General features: G+C 43.7%; 1 protein-coding gene across 1 annotated transcript in view; it reads left to right on the top strand.

The window, feature by feature from the left end:
• Positions 1-18,755, top strand: part of KAZN (kazrin, periplakin interacting protein) — a 1,100,886-nt gene that overhangs the window by 236,327 nt on the left and 845,804 nt on the right. The gene's annotated exons all lie outside the window — the stretch shown is intronic.

The raw sequence follows: 18,755 nt of genomic DNA on the forward strand, positions 1-18,755 counted from the left end.
AATCAGGTAGTATTTTATGCTTCCTGTTACTTTCTTTGACTTATTTTTATATTGTACCTTAGAGTTAATTATTGTGGTTTTTTTCTTGTTTAGTTTTCTTTCATTCTAACAATAATTGATCTCCAAATTCTTCCCCTTGTTTAAATTCTTCTTAATTTCAAATACACTAGGCATTTCATCAACACCACCTGTAGCTTGACTACAACGTCATGAGAGACCCTGAGCCCAAGCCACCCAACTGGGCTGCTTCTGGATTTATGACCATCAAAAACCGTGTCAACCTGTAAACGTTTATTGGCATGTCCTGCTAAGTTTAGGATTGGTTTGTCATGTGGCAATAGTTAACTAATACAAGAAGTGTTGTTTTTCACTTCTCCCTCTTTTTTTTCCCCTTTGACGACTTAACAGGATCATCTCTTCTAATGTCTGGAATTTCATGATAATATGCCCTCTGTGGATATTATTGGGAATTTTACAAAGTTTCCACCTCCCTGTAAAATCTGTTTCCTCCACTTTCCTTCCTGCTTTCTTCCTCCCTCCTCTGTTCTTTGCTCTTTTTTTTTTTTACCTCCTTTCCCTCCTTCCTTTCTTCCTTCCTTTCTGTTTTCCTTCTCTCTTATTTTCCCTCTTCCTTTCTGAGTAAAGGTTTTCCTCATAATCTGGTGATCCCTTCCTGTCTGCTCTTAGTTTAGAGGAGACACTAAACGGGTCATCGGGGGTTCTGAGCACATCGGGGTGGCTTGTTGACCGTGGGCCTCTTTGTAAGGTAATCTGGCTGAGCTGTTTCATTGGAGAATCCACATCAGTATCTCCAGCTCTTACTTGTTGGGCTGGTTCGTTCCCCAGGGGAACTGTCAGTCTCATACCTTGGGTATAATCATTCTGTCTTCTACTGGCCTGCACTGAAACCCTGATTTGACCACTTACTAATCATGTGATCTTGGTACAATAACCTCTCTGAGCCTTGATATCCTCATATGTAAGATGCAGGATAGTATGAATCTGCCTCTACCTAACAGTCGCATTTTTGTGAGGATCATATGAGTTAATAGACATAAAGTACTTAGAACAGTACCTGCCACAAAATGAACACAAAACAGGTATTGGATGGTATCATCATCATCCTTATCATCCTATCCTCAGTAGATCTGGGTTAAGGAAGAAGCTGGGGATCTCAGCATTTAATATATCAGCCAAATTACTCCCATTATCTCCAGTAAGGTATCTCTATCTTCAACTGCTTGGTGGCCCCCAGTCCGGAGGCTCACTGTATTAGCCTTTTCAGAGAACGGATCTGTAGTGTTCAGCCTGTGTGGGCGAGGGGCAGTCAATTGACTGTGTAGATGGGGGAAGGGGTCTAGACCTTAAGTTGGTCTTCTGTTCACAGCACTGACATCTCTGTAACTCCCAGGGGGTCTGCTGTTCTCCATCAGGCTGTCCCTGACTTACTCCTCTCCTGGCTTTGGGTTCTGATTTCTTAGGCCTGCTTGTCTTTCTGCTTCAAGCTTCTAAAATGTTGGTTTTTGTGACTTTTTCTATTTTTCCTTTGTCTTGTGAATCTGTTTTTTATTTATTTTTTATTTTTTCAGATGTCTCTTTATTTTCGAGAGAAAGAGAGAGAAAAAACAGTGCAAGCAGGGGAGGGGCAGAGAGAGGGAGACACAGAACTACCATGTTAACTGGGGGTTGGGAGAGACACGATGAAAATTCACTCTGCCTCTAACTGAAAGTCTGAAATGGGCTTATTAAAGAAGTATTTTCAAAAGCAATAAAAAATTAAGTGAATGTCATGCTTATTTTGGATTTTTGGCACTGTGGAAGAGAGCAGATGCGTGAGCAAACCATAATGGTGGGGGTGATGTTCACAACTGTATTCGCATGTGGGCAGATGTCTCCATTGCTCTGATTCACAGAACTCCTTGCACTTGGAATTATTCACCATCTGTCTCCTGTTACATTGTAAGCTCCATGCGGGCAGGTGTCTTCATGGTGTATTGTTATAGGATTTGGAGCTTCAAAAATAACAAGGATCGTCATCGTTATCATCACCCTCAGTGTAGCAGAAGCAGTAGTCATAATAAAAACACAACTAAGTTCACCAAGTATCTACCACCGGCTAGGTGCTATTGTAAGCTCTTTGTATACAGTGACCCGCTGATTACTCATAGTGCCTTTGAAGTAGCTAATATCATAACCTCCACAGATGAGGAAATCGAGGCTCAGAGACACTTGCTCACTTGCCCATGGCCTGTAGTTAGCAAGGGGAAGAGGCACGATTTGAAATTCCCAGAGGCTGCCTTCTAAGCACAATGCTGTTCTGTTTGTTGTTGAATAACTAAAGGTAGAGTCCTTCAAACAGAACAGCTTTATCTGGGGGAAAAACAAATATGGCTCCACGCTAATGGTTGCTTCATCTGTTTCATAAGTTTGTAGGCTACCCTATGTTAAAAGCAGAATTTATTTGAGATACAAAGTGGTTTCCTGCTGAACTTTAGAATGCAGGTGAGGATATAGTAAAATGAAATGCATTTAAAATATTAATAGACCAAACGTAATTAAATAGCCCAAGTGGTAGTTACAATTGAAAACAAGATTTCCTTTGATAAAGCTTTGTTACTAGCCAAGAATTAATAACAAGGGGGGCAGTGGGTCCATGTGGGACTCCTGTTTGGAGAAGGGGAAACCCCATTAACTTGTTTTCTTTCTCTTGAGAATGATTACAGAATTGTTTTGAACACTGCCCAAATCTCAAACCCAGTCGTAATCTATACAATGAGCATGATCTATAAATAGACTTTACAGTTCTTATGGGTGAACTTGGTTCTTGTACAGTCCTTGAAACTTGGCCCAGGGCTCGGCGCTGTGCAGAAACTTAATAAATATTTGTTGATGCATTGGTACATTGCTGAATTGACCTCCGCTTGGTCCCTTACCGAGGCTGCTCCATTAAATTATAATGATTTATGGGGAGAAGGCATGTCGCAAAGCACGTGATGTCAGCATTTGTGCCCTCAGATGGACATAGACAGCGTAAGCTTTTTCTCTGCCCGAGCCTACCTTCCAGGGGCCATGGATTCCCTCTCAAAATAAAGGAGGGAGACTCAGTGTTGGGACCATTTCACTTCTGAGGATGTTCATTTTGGGGTTTTGGAAATAGCTCTGGCTGAAATAAAGTATGGAGAAGGCAAGTTGCAGATTCCTTTCCCATGATGTTGCTCTTCCTATGAGGTAGTTCGATTCAAGCATAATTGTATGTCAAATCAGGGCAAAGCGATCATAATTTTTCCTCTTAACAATTTTCTGTCTTGATGCTATCTTTGCAGTTTTGAGATTTGTCACTGAACACCCAGGACTAGAAATTACGTGTCACATTTACATAGCTGGCTTTATGTATTCCCGACAGTCTCGGAACGTGTCCTCCAGTTTGAAAACACTCCACCTCTCCGGGACACGGGGAGGCTCATGTTGCTCAGCAGACCCCCATCTCCTTGTCGTGCCGTGCTTAGGTCAGATATGGCACGGGAAGATGGTCCTTCCCACTGGAAAACCAGTTTCTGATTCGTTCAGCCCTACCCCAACACCCACCTCAGTGCCATGCTTCCCTCCTTAAAAGCAGGGATCGTAAGGATCTATTTAACATGCGGTTTGCTTCTCTAGGTCCTTACTCTGCATCGGCATGGACCGCTGGCAGGAGGCCTCCTACCCATGGCTGCCCAGGTCTCTGGGACTTTCTCAATTGCATTTACATGCAGATTGCATCCTTGTCCTCCACAATGCTGCATCTGGCCTTGCATAATAAAATGTCAGCGGCCCCTTCCTATCAGCTGTGGACGTTGTGTTGCGTCCCAAAGCAGAGGAAGCTGCCCAGGATGCTTTCTCCTTGGATTCTTTCTGAAAAGAAAAGAACACTCTGCTGTTCCTCATAGCCTTGGACTTGGAGTGGTCCCTCTTGTGCTCCTTCTAGGAGCTGCCTAGAACCTTAGGTTTGACCGCCTTGCTCGTAACTTAACATCTCGAGGGGAGACGGGTGGCAGGGCTCTGTAAGTGGGCTGGCAAGCATTTGGTGCTGCCTAGAGTCATGTGGCTGCAGCCTGAGGTCTTAGTGGACGGTGACTGTTGTCTCGTTTTAGGCCATCAGTCACCTTCCAGCAGATGCGCTCCCAGTGGTAGAAGGACCTGACGTCAGTGTGGAATGTGGGTAAGCCCAGGAAAGGGATACTTAGCACCTAGAGTAAAACAATGCACAGGGTGCCCCTCACTTCATAATTTGAAGCCAGGTCATCTGGCTGAAGGTTCACGAGCTGGCCGAGGGTCTTGGAGCCACCTTTGATTGCCTGTGTTACCTTGGGAGAGTCGTGTCTCTGTCATCAGGTTCCTCATCTGTAAAATACGGGCCATCAGACCCTCATCGTTTTTGTAAGAATTATAAAGATACACAAAGTAAGCCTGGCTCCTGGAACACTGCAGGTGTTCAATGAAGAATTGTGTTTTTACGTACCAAAGGAATTGGGCGCTATTGTAAGTATTACTGTGAATGATAAAGTGTGTTATTATTACTGTAGAGGGTTTGGCAAATAAATTCAGACTACCTTTAAATTGCAGTGAGCTCAACTTTTTAAGCCTTCCCAGCATTTTAGCCATATTTACTTAGGTACAGTTGGCCTGGTAATTACAAATATTATCTGTTATTAAAAGCCGATACTTTGGCTTTCTTCACTTACGTTTGATGTATTTCCAGTTTTACATACTTGGGAGCCTACTTGCTTTTTTCTTTAATTTAGTCTTTAAAAGGGATATTTTAGAGGCACCTGGGTGGTTCAGTGAGTTAAGCACCTGACTTCGGCTCAGGTCATGATCTCACACTTCGTGAGTTCGAGCCCCATGCTGGGCTCTCTGCTGTGAGCACAGAGCTAGCCTGGGATACCCCATCCCTCTCTCTCGTCCCCTCCCCACTGTTTCTCTCTCTCTCTTTCTCTCTCACTTTAAAAAAGTGACAAAGGATATTTTATGGACTTAGCTAGAACACGAAGGGTAAGTGGCAGATTCTGTGAACTACCACATGGCCAGAGCGCACCCAGCACTGTGGGAGGTGACAACGATGTGCCAGGACTTAAGGTTGCAACCTCCAGGATTCTCAGACTCCACCATCAAAACGCAGTTCATGGAGAGCCAAGGAACTAGGACCCCTCCCCCCGAGTCAGGACAGGGCTGGAACGTTCTTTGAAATCTTGTGTTTTGTCATAACATTTCATGTGAATGTTGTACTCAATTCCCGTATTTCATCCCTGCTTATTTTATCATAGACAGAATGGTCAGCCTCTGTCCATCTTCCCAACCCCCGAAAGGGCCTGAGACAGAGCCCAAGCCATGTGTAGTCCCACCACAGGGGACCAGTAGTCTCACTTGAAAAGTGGGGCTAAGCTATTGCTCTAAACACAAAGGTGGAACCCGGGAATGTAGGAGAATAGAATGAGGCATGGCGGGCAGAGGGGGGCTGGGGAAGGGAGTAAAGCGGGGAAAGATCTGGGCTGGGATCGGGGCATGGAAGGAATAGGGCAGCCAAACCTATGAGCCACAAAATCCACCTTTAGATACCCAACCTGGTCTGAATGGCCCTGAGCCATCAAATGAGGATGGCTTCTCAGCTTCTTTTCAGGAAATGAATTGGTTTCAGGAGTGAAGTCAGCCTCCCACGGATGGAGAACACGTTCCTTCAGGACCACAGCTACGATATTCAACCTTCTGTCACCGTAAGGTTGACGTGTCCTTGGTTCCACTTCCTCCTCCTCTATCCAGAGTCCATTCTCTCACTGTGGTCTTTACCTGGACAATGACATTCAAATGAAAATCGGTGCGTTTTGCCCAGGCAAGTCTTCTGGCCACATGATTTTGTCATAATCCATTTCTCACAGGGCGACTTTGTTGTAATTCATTCCCGTGCAGCTTCTATTAGGTTGAAGTGGAGTTGGCCGCGGTTACGCTGGGAGGCAGCCCATAAAAGAGAGAGGGAGCACCTTTTGAATACCAGTGGAACCACGTGCAGATAGGTCGCGGCTAGCTGTGACGGCGGTGTGATGGGGAGCTCTTTTGCTCCAGGTGGAGATCGCGGGGCCCATGGAGGGAGACAGGAAAGTGAAAGCACCTATTGTCTTTGTGCAAATTGATACTTGTCCGCTGTTTGCTTGCATGAGAATGTTCTGGGCAAGGTTCCAGTGAAGGTTGCCTTTTGTGCTGATTCTGAAGGAAATGGATGAGATTGGCAGGCACGCAGCTTTCTCATTGCCGTGGTGGATGTGGATGGTGTCAGTTACGGGCCACAGGACTGTGTTGCTTGAATACCGAACTCTTGGGATCCCAGGGCACTCACTTCATAGACTTAATGTAGCAATAGATTGTTGTAGCCTTTGACCCAGGTAGATGTGTCCATTCAGTGCAGGGGGGAGAGCCAGAGGGCCATGGAGCCTTTCACAGAGGGTAGTTTTATGGCCATGGCCAAGTTACTAAAACTGATGAGCCTTAGTTTCCCCAGTAGAAGGATGGAGCCAGTAGGGCTAAAGCATGAGTTGTAGGGGATGAAATGTGATGATACATCCCAAGTGCCCAGCACGGTGCTGGACATTCAGTAAGTGCTTAAGAAATAGCAGCTGCCATGATGGGTCCTGGTGGTGTTTCTGTTGTTACCGCCACCTTCCTCTGAGCGAGGCATGGAAAAAGCCAACCTAAAAAAATATCACAGTTCCTGTGCAGCCTTGAGAAATAAAAGTCAAACGGTGTAAGTAGCACAAAGAACTTCAGATGTGGAACTTGTATTAAGTAGATTCTCTTGGTACAGAAAACGGTATGAGCCAGCTTAAGGAAAAAGAGGGGATTTATCATGCAGGGTGAGGGCAGGAGGCAGCTTGGTCTCAGATGGACTGAAGCCAAAGATAGGAGAGGGGGCAAGGCTGAGTGCTGCTGTGTGCTGCTCTGTGGGTCCTGGCCATTTTGTTCTCCCTTCCTTCTCTCTTTGCTTCTCTAGCTGCCTTTCCTTCTAGCTGTACAGTAGACCATGGCCGTCCGTTCAAACAATGTTCCCACGTTGTATGTCTCAGCCTCTATTTCAGAACGCTGGACAGTGTTGGTCAGGCCCAGTTGTCTGGGAGAAAAATGAAAAGGGTGTCATGGTGGACAGGCAAACGCAGGGCTGTGAAAACGGGTGGGGGTTGATTCCCAGCGAGCCTCTGATGCTTTGAGAGCTGCCCTCTCCAGCAGGGCCAGGTAAGGACTAGGTGTGTTCTGAGCTCATGGGATTTATGCAGTGGCCATCATGGACTACTGCACTACTAATCATGGTGATGATAGCTGAGTACTATCACTGAATACTAACTAAATACTGACTCTAGGCCAGGCACTGTTCTAAGACCTTATTTGCATGAATTACTTTAAGCTTCATTACTGTGAAGCAGACATGGCTTTATCTCCATGTGAGAGATAAGACAAGTGATACCCAGAGATATAAAGTCACCTCCCCAAGTGTGTACAGCTAGTAACAGATGGAGGCAGGATTGTAACTCAGGATGTCTGACTCCAAAGCCCATGCCTCTTTTTTTTTTCATTTTTTAAATGTTTATTTATTTTTGAGAGACAGAGAGACAGAACACAAATGGGGGAGGGACAGAGAGAGAGGGAGATGCAGATTCTTCAGCAGGCTCCAGGCTCTGAGCTGTCAGCACAGAGCCTGATGCAGGATTTGAACTCAGGAACTGCAAGATCATGACCTGAGGTGAAGTTGGATGCTTAACCGATGCAGTCACCCAGGTGCCCCCAAAGCCTATGCCTCTTAAAAGGTTTCCTTCTTCAATGAGAGGCAGGCTGGACCTCCTCCAAGCTTCTCTCTGGCCATGGTTTTGGGTTTCTAAGACCCTGATCATATTTATCTTCCAGGGTGTGGCCTGAACCATGCTTCCTCTCCAGGAGTCCCTCCTACCCCCCATTGACCTGTAGCCCACTGGTTCTCAAGCCCAATGGGCTCCAGCAGGGCCCGATTCTGTCACTGCCTTGCCTGACTTGTCCACACCACTGCACACATCGTCACCCTTCTTGCCATCACTTCTACTGTGATAGTGTCACCCACAACATAACCCCAGGTCTCCTGCAACTAAATCCCTTTAAAGAAGCTGGTGGAAGATTCATTACCAGCATGTAGAGTCTTTGGTCCTAAGAGTTTATTTTGTTGCTTACTTCTAAACCTGACTAGTTAGGGAACGTATGCCTCTTTCATTGGTGCCAACGTAACATGTTGGATCCTACCTGTGTTTCACTGTAAGACAAACCCCAGTTTCACGGGCAACACTGTCATCCTTACATGTTCCAGTATCGAATTTTTATTTTTAGGTGTGTGACCTTGAGCTGGTTGCCCAACCTTTTTTAAAGAAAAACGTGGTAAAATATACATAAAATTTATGATGTCACCATTATGAAGAGCACAACTCCGTGGAATCTGGTGCACATGCAATGTTGTGTCACCCTCACCGCCATCTAGTACCAGAGTATTTTCATCACCACAGAACAAAACCCCATCACTCCCTTCTCCATCCCCGCAGCCCCTGGCAACCACGGATCTGCTTTCACTTTCTGTAGGTTTGCCTCTTCTGGACGTTTCTTATTAACGGAATCACTCAACATGTAGCTTTTTGTGGCGTCTTTCATTTGGTCTGTTTTCTGAGGTCCATCCATGTTATAGCATGTATAACACATGTAGCAAGTGATTGCATGGACTCCGTTCCTTTTTGTGGCCGAATAGTATTCTGTTGTACAGACACCACGTTTTGTTTATCTGTTCATCAGCGGGTGGGCATGTGGGCTGTTTGTACCTTTGGCTGTTTGGTTAGTGCTGCTGTGGACGCTCACGGACAGATGTTTGCTTGGACGCCCGTTTTCAGTTCTTTTGTTTATACACCTAAGAGTAGACTTGCTGGTTCACAGGGAAATCCTTTAGGTTACTGAGATCCTTTAGCTTTCTGAGTTGAACTTATTGAGAAACTGCCAAACTGTTTCCCACAGTAGCTGCGCCATTTTACATTCCCGCCAGCCATGGATGAGGGTTTCAATTCTCCACAGCCTCTCCTCCAGCGTCAACGTTTGACTTGCAGAGTGAGTTTTATTGTAACGACAGGGGAAAAGATACCTGAATTATTTAGGCTTTATTTATTTAATGAGGCCATCTTAAAGCAAGAACTGGAAACTTGTGGGCATTTTAATGCAAAATACATCATAGAATTTGAGATACACGAAAAGCAAAGGTTGTTGAACATGTAGGGATAAATTTGATCATTAGTTCATATCTATGGACCATGTAAATGACAAGATCGTAAAATCCATGGACCCTCTTGTGGTGAGGCTGTGCTCCATGATATGATTCATTTGGTATGTTTTTCTATAAAAATGTACAGGAGCCCATCTCAGTGACATCTGGACTCGCCTGCATAAAATGAGCATTTAGGGTCATATTATTATTATTTCATGTTCTATACTTCATCTGATCTATAAAAAGAGAGGCACAGTACAGTAAGCTGTTATTTCTCTTCTAAAAACATGAAGAAATTTTATGTGTCCCTTCTATTTTTGCTAATGACCCAAAATGTTGAAACTTGCTATTTTTTTCTTCTGCCAGCCCGTGAATGTGCCATCCTTACCTGAAACCTAAATAAATACTCATTAATGTACAGTGCAATTCAAATGAACACTTTGTGTAAATAATCCTGCTATAGAAATACGTGTTTCTTCAAATTTGTAGACCAGAATAACATGCAATAAATTTAACATCATTTCACATTCAGAGCCACCAACCAAATAAACTGGTTTTATGACTCAATTTACTAAACTCAGGTAGGTAAGAAAGCATATATATGGCTCTGCATTCCATAATCCATCATACATTTTAAGAACAGTATTAGTTGGTTGAGATTTTTATATGACAAATGGAGCAGAACGGACATAGTACCTGATGCTAGGGTGCTGGGGTGGCAGATGGAGCACAATGGGATGAAGTTGCCTTTTTCTTTCATGGATCCTTTTTTATTTTGGACAAATGTTTGTTTGATTAAGTGCCACCATGCGCCAGGTGCTGTGCTTAGAGCTGGGTGTATAGTGAATCAACACCGTTGCTGGCTTCGTGGAACCTACAATTTAGTGACCGACGTTCTGGTTATCTATTGTTCTATAACGAACCATCCCCACACTGAATGGTACAAATCAATACCTCATTATTCTTACAGTTTCATGGGCCAGGAATTTGGATATGGTGTAGGGGAGTAGTTCAGAGTGACGGGGGCCATATTTTGGGTGACTTGAATGGTAGAGATGGCTGGTACCATGTGTCTAAAGCATCAGTTATGGTGGATGGCTAGATTCCTTGGTTCTTCTCTATGTTGCGTCCTCTAGGATTGGAATACTCAAGGTGGCTTCTTTATTCAGATATCTGGACCCCGGCCTGGCTAGCTGCTCAGAAGAACTTAAGCACCTGTTCATGCCCATACAGAACTGGCTGGTCATCTTTCTTTCTCCGTGTGGTGTATATGTGCAGGCTTCTTTAAAGCATGGTGGTCTCATGGTGGGCTTACATGGCAGACAGCTTCTCCCAAAGCAAGTGTTCCAAAGTCATGAGCAGGAGCTCCAGGACCTCTTATGATCTGGACTTAGGAATCCCAGAATGTCACTTCCACCCCTCACTCATGGTGAACCATGTGACTAAAGTCAGCCAGACTCATGGGAGTGGATTTATTCTCTACCTGTCAACGGGAGGAGTAACAAATGTCAAGATCATTTTAATCTGCCACAGAGGAAGGCAGGAATTTAAAAAAATAATCACATAAATAATGATTGCAATAGAAAAAAGCGCAGCCTTCTTCATGGTAATCAGGACTTTTTGACTGCCAGTGACAGAAAATCAACCCAGATGGGCTAATGAAAAGAAGAGAATCTGCTGACCCACCTCACTGAGAAGCCTGTGGCTGAATCCCAGTGCTGTAACGATACGGTCAGGAATCTCTGTTCCCCTATGTCAGCGATAATTGTCTGTTTGCTCAGGTGATTTTACTCTCGGGTGGGGGTGGGGGGGCCTCAAATGATAAGTACAAAGGCTGCCAGCTGCTTCATACTTATATCAGTTTAGCAATTGCAACCAAAAAAAAAAGAGAAGCTACCTCTTTCTCAATGGTTCCAGCAAAAGGTTTTGGGGTTAAATCTGATTGGCCACTTGTAGGTCACATGCCCCCTCCTAGGCCAATCAGTTGCCAGGGAAATGAAAAGCTTGGATTGGCCAGGTTTGACTGTGTGTCTATCTCAGGGATCTCAGAATAGGATCAGCCCTACATGAACTACAAGTTGGGGGGGTGGTGAGTGTGTCCACAAAAGGAGAGACAGTTTCTTTTAGGAGAAGACAACAGAAATAGATGCTCACCAGACAAATACACAAAATACCCATTACGCAAGCCTCAAAACACAGGATGGCCTGCCGTGAAGATTAGGCCTACATGTAGACGCAAGGGGGTAAGCTATTCCTCCCTGCTGCCCTAGCCTCCAGTCAGTCAACTTGCAGTTATTAAGTTTTCAATGTGTACGAAGTGCCAGACAAGTTGTAACTGGGATCACAAAATAAATAGACAAGCGGGGGACGTAGGGGTTCCAGGGATCTGGGGGCTCATCAAGGAAAAAGAGATGGCCACTAGGTGGCAGTAGCAAACACAGGCTTTCTTGGGTGAGGCTTTGACAGGTTTGGGGTTCCAGGAAGTCCCTCGCAGCAGCAGGAGACCTTTCAGAAGTAAGTGCAGGAGAGGAGGGCAAGGGAGCTGCCAGGGGAGAGGAGAATTCTCGAGAGGACTTCTGCATCTAGGTGACGTCCCGGAGCAGCACCGTGGGGATTCTGTGGGTCAGAGAGCAGCAGTGGCTTAAGAGGCTTTGTGCTACGGGCTTGTCTTATCTGTGGCTAGCAGACATTAGGTGCAGTTTTGTAGGGCATGCAAAGCAGATGGGCTCTAAATAGCTAAAAATCTGCTTATTTGGGCTATATTTAAAACAAGTGGATGTGTAAAAATTTGAGTTTGGCACCTGCTGGGTTTTGAGTTAATGGGTCTCAGCCTGCAGTGAAGAAATAAACCACCCAGGCCAATATGCAGACATCATCTTGGCTGATTTATATTACAAGGAGTTACTAATTATCCTCAATTATAAACATAGTAACTAGTTAACGTCAGCAAGTTAAAGGCTTGAGGTATAAACTGTGGGATGAAAATCATAATAGCTAAAGTCTTGTAGGTACTCATCACACGACAGACACCGAGCCGCGTGCTTTGTGCAAACTGTCTCATTTAATTCACAGACAGCTCTAGGAGGTAGTTCCTGTTACTGTCCCCATTTACAGACGGGAACACTGAGGGGCCAAGTCAGTCATTCAGGGTCATACAGGTGGAGGGGCAGACAAGATTGAGACCCAGGCAGACTAGCTTCAGAGCCCACACTCTCAAGCATCTTCAGGGAACTGGGTAACCTTCCTGGCCTACGTCTTCACCTGTAAAAGTAGCGAGGATTACCAGGTGATGCTCCATGCTCAGCCTGTCACTGTCCTTCTAGGCTTGCTCTGGGTGGTGTCCTAGGTGGAAATACATCAGTGTGAGCTCCTTGGCTGTGTCCTCCAGGAAGTGGTGAGAATGGATCAAGGGAAACCAAGGGACCAGACCGGCAGCTGGTTAGCTCAAGAAGAGCGATAGGCGTGGGGTGGAGCATCAGGTGGAGGCGGTCTCATGTAGGGATTGTGCGCACAGGCTCTGCCTAGGCATGAATCCGCCTCCCTCATGGACTAGGTGCGTAATCTTGGGTGAGTCACATCGTCTGAGTGTCTTCCTTGGTAAAATAGTAGCTAGAACAATGGCACTCACGTCAGTAGAGTTGTGATTAAATCAGACAGTGCCCCTTAAACATGAAGCCCAGTGCTTGCCAAATAGAGTTGCCCATAGATGTTTGCTGTAATACTTTTACTACTACTAAGTATTCTTTTTTTTTTTAATTTTTTTTTCAACGTTTATTTATTTTTGGGACAGAGAGAGACAGAGCATGAACGGGGGAGGGGCAGAGAGAGAGGGAGACACAGAATCGGAAACAGGCTCCAGGCTCTGAGCCATCAGCCCAGAGCCCGACGTGGGGCTCGAACTCATGGACCGCGAGATCGTGACCTGGCTGAAGTCGGACGCTTAACCGACTGCGCCACCCAGGCGCCCCAAGTATTCTTTTTTTTTAAGGTTTATTTATTTTGAGAGAAAGAGAGACAGAGGGGGAGGGGCAGAGAGAGAATCCCAACAGGCTCCACGTTGTCGGCGCAGAGCCCGACGCGGGGCTCGAACTCACGAACCACAAGACCATGTCCTGAGCCGCAATCAAGAGTGGGACACCTCAACCGACTGAGCCAGCCCAGCACCCCACGACTAATTATTCTTAACGGTGTAGCAACTGTGTGATGGAGAGAAGACGTTCGATAGGTAGGGAAGCATCTGAGAAGGGCTTCAAATCCTAGCCATTTTTAGTACACGAAATGTTTACTGTGTACCAGGCATCCTGCCATTGCTTGTTTTACATTTGCTAAAAAGAAAAAAACAAAGTCTAGATGTGTTCCCTGCCTTTACTTTCATTGTGCCCCACTCAGCAGCAGTCGCTGCTATAAAACCCCACTTGTGGTGTTGTCTCCAGTGACGTTATTCTTTCTGGATCCAAAGTGTGGTATCCTGGCAAGATCGTGAGAGCAGCCATTGGAGAATTACGGCCTTGGGTCTCATCTCTGTTGCGTGAACCTCTCTGGGCTTCAGATTCCCCATCTATAATGGACCTTTAACAATAACAGCAGCAAACGTTTATTAGGAACTTGCAATATGTCAGGCACTGTGGGGTATACAATAACTTGTTCAAATTCACCTACTTAGTAAATGTCAGAGCTGGGTATGATTCGGGCTTCTGACCCTAGGTCCACATTATTAGTGACTCATCACTCTGCACAAAGGTTTTAAAAGCCCCTGACATATGATAGGTGCTCAATAAACTGTAATTGTTGTCATTATTATTATTATTATAGCTAGTAAGAGGGGCAGGCAGGATTGAGACCCAAGCCAACTGGTTTTAGAACCTGTACTCTCAGGGCACCTGGGTGGCTCAGTGGGTTAAGCATCTGACGTCAGCTCAGGTCTTGATCTCACGGTTTGTGAGTTTGAGCCCTGCATCAGGCTCTGAGCTGACAGCTCAGAGCCTGGAGCCTTCTTTGAATTCTGTTGTCTTCCTACCTCTCTGCCCCTCTCCTGCTTGCATTCTGTCTTACTCTCTCTCTGTCTCAGAAAAAAAGTTAATAAAAACATTTAAAATTTTATATGTATAAAAAAAGAATCTGTACTCTCGAACCAGTTGTATTTATTCACTCAGTAAACAATCCCTGAGTGTCTTTTCTTTGCTGAACACCATCAATAACTAGTGAACAAGATTCTATTCTTGCCTTCAAAGGAGTCACCCTCTAGTCCAGAGACTATGAGACCACATTCACTAGGCTATGCTCCAGTAACTAATAACCCCCAAATACTGGTGCTTTCCAGTAGCAAAAGTTTGCTTTTCCTTCACATGTTTTCTTCATCCTGGGATCCGAGCTGTACTTACAGCAAAGGGGGAAGAATAATAGGGGAACCATAAAATTGCTCTTAAAGTTTCTGCTTGGATATGGCAATAGTTTGTGTCTACTCGTGGCTAAAGCAAGTCACTTGGAAAAACCTGGTATTATTTAAGGCAGGAAGTATGTTTCTCCACCAAGGAGAGTCACTAGGGAGGGTTCTGTAGGAATAGGTTCAGAGAGGAGCAGTTTTGGAACTAATAAATCTATCACAGTTGGCTTTTTAAGCAATTGTGATACGATATGGTAGGTTCTTTAATGGAAGTGTCTATTCTTTGAGCAGAGGAGGGAGTGCTGACTTCTTTCAATTTGTCTTTTGAATTTAGAACAAAGTGAAGTTTAGAGCATATTTTAGAGCCTCAGTTTTCTGGAACAAGAATAGAGAGAGCTATAATAGATGCATTGAGAACCCAAAATTCACTAGCCTAGTTGGAGGAGAAAGCATTGATAGTAATTTCTCCTTTCCAAGAAGTGATGTAAGGAGTTTTGTTGATAGCCATGTCTGCATGTCTATAAGCAAGGGGCTTGGGAACTAGGGTATCCTTGGAATGACTTAGGGAGGCGGTCGTGTTTTTGAGAACCTTATATCCTTGTATTGGGAGGTAAGGGGGAAGGAAGGCAGAATGGTGGTGGAAAACATGGCATGAATCATGCAGAGATTGGCCCTAGACTCCGGGTACGTTATTTGAATGCCTACTCAGTTGCTTTCCTTACTGGTGTCCCAACTTTCCCATTTGTAAAAAATGTACAGTGTTTAAAAATTTACCCAAAAAAACATTTATTGCTGTTTTTAGCTTTCTACCATGGAACTCACCTTAGATCTGGAGCCCACATTTCCACCGATGGTAACTCAGTCACCTCTCATTGAAAACTTAGTATCTTTTCTGGAGAGATATCAGTTAAATTCAGATTGCTGTCTTTACCCTTTTTCCCTTCTTTTTGGGTGGTCAGGAGGCTTATGTATTTTCCTGTCTTGGGCATGTCTATTTGCTCTATGAATCTCCCTCTGGACACTTCAGGACTCAATGGAAATGTCTTCATCCCCAGGGATGCTAGAAAAGACTGTAGGTTGGGCAATGATGGTGGTAAGGCAGTAATGCTATCTCAGATCCTCAATGACTTAAAAGGCCATATGGTTATCATTTCTACTCTAATACTGGGTGCCTCATATTGGCATGTACAATGAAAGAATGCCCCACCCAACTGCCCAAGGCAGGATGTAAGACATTAAGAAGTCACTTTGGCTTTCAGATCCCCAAATCTACCTGGGTGTTTCTACTCGTCTCCTTTGGAGAACGAAGATTCAGAGGAGGCAGGGATCAGGCCCGATACTTTCTTGTTCATCTCTGTTTCGGCCAAGTTCCTCCCCCAGCCCAGGACAGGATTTGAGAGTCTTCCTGTGCAGTGAGGAACTGCTGTGACATCATATCCTGTATTCTTCCTACTATGTGGCTTATAGTTGCGACTCTATGCTGTGTTTTCCAAGTTTGATTCTCCATAGTTCAAAACCACCATTTATTAATTGTTACTTATTGTTTAGTACTTACTGTAGGATTTACACTATGCATATCTATCAACACTGTCCACCTTCAGATAAGATAGCACGTTATGTATTTGTGAACATTCTTATTCTTGGTACTGTTGTATGGTTTACTTTTTTTACATATGTTATCAACCCCACAATACATTATTGTTTTGCCTTAAACCATCTATTATCTTTTAAAATAATTAAAAGATGAGAAAGAAAATGTCTTTGTTATATGTCGCTCCTTTCAAGTATTCTGGTTTTTTTTTTTTCATTTTTGTAAATACAAGTTTCCATCTAATGCTGTTTTCCTTCTGACTAAAGAAATTCCTTTCACATTTCTTTTAATGAAAGTCTACTGGTGATAAGTTCTCTCAATTTTTATCTAAAAAAAGTCTTTATCTCACCTTCATTACTGAAAGATATTGTTGGTTATACAATTCTAGGTTGACAAGTATCTTTTTTCTTTTGGTATTTTAAAGATGCAAAGATTATCTTTTGGTTTTCAGAGATTCATATGACAAGTCTGACACTTTTCTTGCCTTTGTCCCTCTGAATGCAACCTGCCTTTTTTCTCTAGCTGGTTTTAAGATTTTCTCACTCTGTGTGTGTGTGTGTGTGTGTGTGTGTGTATGTGTGTAGCAATTTGATTATAATATGCCTTGGTACAGTTTTCTTTGTGTTTATCCTATTTGGGGTTTCCTGAGATTCTTAGATTTGTATGTTTATAATTTTATCAAGTTTGGAAAACATTTTGTCCATTATTTACTCAAATATTATTTTTGTCCCTGCCCCCACCCTACCCCCAAACTCCAAGTATGTGTATGTCGGGCAGCTTTATATTGTCAGAGAGGCTCTATTTGTTCATCCCAGAGAGCTTTATTACCCTAATTTCAAGTTCACTGGCCTTTTCTTCTGCATTGCTTAATCTGCCATTAATCTCATTCAGTAAAATTTCATTTCAGATATTGTAGTTTTCATTCCTAGAAGCTCCATTTGGTTCTGATTTAAATATCCTATTTTTCTCCTCATTATAATCATGCTTTATTTCACAACCTTGGACATGCAAAACGTATCCATAAAAGCTGTTTTAATAGCCATGTTTGCTAATACTATCACTTGTTATTTCTGGGTCTGTTTCTATATACTGATTTTTCTCCAGGATATGGTCATACTTTCTTGCTTCTTTACATGTCTGGTAATTTTTTATTGAATTCTGAGCTGTATGAATTTTGCATTTCTTGGGTGCTAGATTTTGTTGTACTTCTATACAAAAAAAATGCTGCATTTTTTTTTTCTTTCTGGCAGGTATTCTAGTTACTTGCAGATCAGTTCAATTCTTTCAGGGCTTACTTTTAAACTATTTCTGGATAGGCCTAGAGTAGCCTTTATTCTATGGCTCATTTAGCTTCATTTCTAAAGCCCGATCCTTCTGGAGTCTGTACCGAATGTGCCCTGAATTCCAGCAAAGGCCATCATCCACTTCGGCGGATGAGTACGTGAGCAATGTGTGTCCCTAGGAGATCTCTTAGAATTGTTTGCCTTACAGCTGCCCAGACTGTAACTCTCCTCTCCTGGAACTGTTTCTTGCCAAGTCACGTAGGGTTTCATCCTACTCAGATACGGGATTGATATTCAGCCAACAACTCAAAGGGACCCCTTTACAGATTTCTAGAGATCTCCGTGCCTTCCTGTTCAGTTCTCTGTCTTGCAAACTGTAACAAGAGTAGCCTTCCCAGCCTCTGGCTTCTCAACTCAGTGAGATCACCGGGCTGTCCTTGGGCTCCTGTTCCTGTGCTCAAGTCTGGACATTCCCCCTTTTATTTTCTTTCAGAATGCTTGGTGATGATAGGTCTCAACTCCCTCCCCCACCCGCACTTTTCTCAAGAATCACCCCCTCTCGTGCTGTCTGTTGTTCAAAGTCTGGGAATATTTGTTTCTAAGATATCGTACAGTTTTCTAGTTAGTTGTGGCAAGAGGGTGATCTGAACTGTCATACTCCCTCCTAGTGAGGAGCACAAGTGCTCAGAGTTACTCTATCGTATACTAGTTTTTGATGATAACTTTCATCTTTAGAATTGTGGTGTTACAGTAGTTTTCCTGAGAACGCGTAGGATTTACCTATTCTTGGTTGCAAAGGATAGATTTATCTGAAACTTATAGAAATTCTGTAAGGAAAATTCTAATTCAAGGAAAAATAAGGACAATAATTCAATAATATTCATCGAGCGCCGTCTATTTGCTAGTCCCTGTCCTGGTTGTTGAGGATTTAATCATAAACAAAGATTTAAAAAAATCTGTGCTCTTACTGAGGGCACTGTAGAGAAGGTATAGAAAGAGGCAACAAGCATAATAAATAGGTGAAATCTGAAAATTTATAACAGGTCAGACGGCAAGCGCTATGTGAATTATAGAGAAATAATAATCCCCCAGCACACATGTGGCACTGATTGGAAAACATGGCCTTTGTCCCTTCATATACTTTAATGATAGATGCCATCTGCTTAGAGGTAAAGTTGCCAAGTATATTACCATAAATGTCAGTCTACTCTA

The sequence above is a fragment of the Prionailurus bengalensis genome, chromosome C1 (genome assembly GCF_016509475.1).
Source record: "Prionailurus bengalensis isolate Pbe53 chromosome C1, Fcat_Pben_1.1_paternal_pri, whole genome shotgun sequence".
Lineage (NCBI taxonomy): Eukaryota > Metazoa > Chordata > Mammalia > Carnivora > Felidae > Prionailurus > Prionailurus bengalensis.